The following is a 3,536-nucleotide window of genomic DNA, read 5'->3' as shown; positions in this document are numbered from 1 at the left end:
CCCAATGGAGGGCCTATGTTATAATTACTTTAATTATAGCATTTCCAACTTAATCATTTGTTTGGAAGATTTTATGGTCATTCTATTTACTATTAAGGTCTCACTTTGCACATTATCCATTTAGCATGCATATATCATATAATTGCATACATTCCCATACATCTCATGCATTCATGGATAAGCAGTAAATATGGTATGATCATGGACTTTCTAAGGGATTCAATTCTGAGCCACCAAGAATTGAATCAGGGCATTCCTAGGTGCATTTCATTCATTCATTTTACAAGAGTTGCTGAAGGAGTACATAATCAACACTTGATCTTGAATTCCTCCCACTGGTCCCACCAATGCTCTTGACCTCCTTGAACTTCTTGCAATCCAATATTACATAGTAATCCTTGGCATACCAAGGCGAATTTACAAGAATTTAAATAAATAAAATTACAACCCAAAAATTATTACAAACTTAATAATACATGCCCAAAATAAATTAAAATAAATTAATTAATTTACAATCCCAAAGAAACATAAAAGAAATAAATCCAATCACATTGGTGTTTTATAATCCATGATCATCTATCATGCATATCACTATTTAACAATTAAATAAAACATACATACTTAAATTAAATTGAATATCTCATATTCAACTTAAAAATTCAGATTTGAATATGATTCAAATAAATTTAAAAATTCAGATTTGAATCTCATTCAAACAAATTTAAAAATTCAGATTTGAATCACATTCAAACAACTTTAAAAATTCAGATTTGAATCACATTCAAACATTTTTTAAAAAATCAGATTTGAATCACATTCAAATATTTTTAAAAAAATCAGATCTGAATTTTATTCAATCAATTTTAAAAAATCAGATTTAAATATGATTCAAACAACTTTAAAAATTCAGATTTGAATCACATTCAAACAACTTTTAAAATTCAGATTTGAATCACATTCAAACAATTTTTAAAATTCTGATTTGAATCATAATTTAATTGTGTGATAAAAATTCTAATTAAACAATTTAATTAGACATAAAATGGATCTTAAATCATACAACAATTGCACATTCACCATCCATTTACCTTTGCACACCATTGTGATGCATCAACCATGCACACCATGGTGTTCATCATTTGTGCCGCCACTTTGACTTTGCAACCAGCAATAAACTCTTGATCTCATGATCAAACACACAATTAAATCATATAAACATCAATCTAAATGGCAAATATAGTGGCTCTGATACCAATTGAAGGAACGGAAGCGTGAAAAACACAAGTTTATACCATTGAATTCAAAAATTCTCACCTAGGGTCACATGCATCATGCAAGATTTATTTTTATCTATTTGATTTCAATGATAAACAACATATTAAAACTCTTTTAATATGTTTTTGGATCTGTATTTGCCATTTAAGATTTTAAAATTAATCAGATTAATTTTAGAACCCTAGATTAAATCAAGAACGATTACACTAACCTCTTGATGCACTGCAGCGTGTCTGCGCCTTTGAGATTCGTCTTCAGGACACCAGATGTTGTTCCTCTAGCTTGTCCACACCAAGAACACCTATGGCAGCCCTTGAATAGCTTCTAAAGCTTTTTCTATTAATTAGAAAGTCAAGTTCTGCCTTTTAAGAGATTAAAGATGTAAACAGGACACTAGAAACAATTTCTAGTGTTCTTAATTCAAGAGATTGATGGCTAATCTCTTTGAATTGATAAGAGATGAAGAAGAAGAGATGAAAACCCTCAAAGTGGCATGACAAAGGAGTGTGGCTGCTGGTTGTCTTTTATTTTCTCATAACAACACTTAAATAGCTAGGTTAACACATTATACCCTTGCCACATGTCACCCTTTGATTAGCTCTAGGTTTAAGTGACCCAATCACATTGTGCCAAGTGTCAAACCTATATTTTATCTTGATTTTAATCATCTTACATGATTAAAAAATATTTGGCAAGCTTATGTGTAATCCCATGTGTCACCATCTCATGGTGCCACGTGTCACACTGCAAAATGACCAAAATGCCCCTGTGTCTTAATTTTGAGTTCTCAACCCAAAATAATTATTTTTCTTCTTCTAATTAATTTATATCAAATATAAATTAATTAATTAATCTCTATTAATTAATTTCTCATTAATTAAATTCATATTTAAACACTTTAAATATAAATTTAATTTATACTACACATCCAATAATCTAGATTTGGTTTCAAGTCATGCTAGGGACTTTGCAAATTAATTGCAAACCAAACCTATTTAATTAATCAATTAAACTCTTTAATTAATTAATTAAATCATATTTAAATAGGTGATAACTTGTGTATGTGTGTGACTTACTAGGCTCATCACTAATTGGCAATGAGACATGATATCAACTCTTAATATCATCAGAACTCTTTCTTACCATAAATGATTTCTCTAAATCATTTTATGAACCTCATAGACCATGGTTAACACCTAGCATAGCATGCCATGGCCACCCAATTAGTAATAAGGTTTACCTTAAATGAACCTATAATCATATGTTACGATGCACTAGAATCTCTCTACATAAAATCCCAACTCAAGCCGAGTCATGGTTTATGTCAAACTCCATTTGCTATGAATATTATGTTCTCTTTTAATTCCAGTTCTTGATTAAAAGATTTTCTTATCGAAACTCTTTCTCGAATAAATCTATCTGTCTGGCCAGAACTTGAAACATCAAGAACAATTAAATGAACATAGGATTTTATCTCTATTTACTTAGAGGAACAGATTCCATCTTGATCAACACCTACCTCCATATATAACTAGTAGGAGCCAACACATGCCCATATACCCATACACAGTACAAGTATGAAAACAGTATCAAACTCAAACTACCTATATACAAGATAACTGTGCTATCTCAGGTCTAAAGATTATATGCACTGATATGATTTATGACAAAACATTGACAAGAGTAAACTCCATGTGCTTGTCATAAGTATCACTGGTTCGGCCTACTTATCATTTATAAGTGCCTATCATGTTTGTCATATGGCATGAGACTCACCATTCCATCTTATTTATATCTCATATAAATAACTTAGGAACAAACATGAATACAATCTTTCTGGATAAGTCATGTCCTTATTATGAAGTATCCTCGATTGTGAACCTATTTATGATACTTTGTGCTAGAAATATTGTCACTCATATTCTTAACAACTTAAGAATAATATTTCTAACAAAATATCAATGGACCTTTTCTATTACACATAAATATATTATGTAAACAGAAAAGTGGAAATGCCTTTTATTAATAAAAATATATACAAGATACATACTAAATGATATGCTCTAGGGCATACTACTAACACCTATATGTGGCCGTCATTTTCTGAATTATCCTCTTAAGATTTTTGTTTGCGGCTTCCACTGCTCCATTCATTTGGGGCCGGTATGGGGAGGAATTGAGATGTCGAATCTTGTATTGGTCACATAACTTCTGGATCTTTGGGCCATTCAAGTTCTTAGCGTTGTCAGTGACAATTTCAT

Source organism: Hevea brasiliensis, chromosome 16 (assembly GCF_030052815.1).
Source record: "Hevea brasiliensis isolate MT/VB/25A 57/8 chromosome 16, ASM3005281v1, whole genome shotgun sequence".
Classification (NCBI taxonomy): Eukaryota; Viridiplantae; Streptophyta; class Magnoliopsida; order Malpighiales; family Euphorbiaceae; genus Hevea; species Hevea brasiliensis.
Note: the sequence above shows the minus strand (reverse complement) of the source record.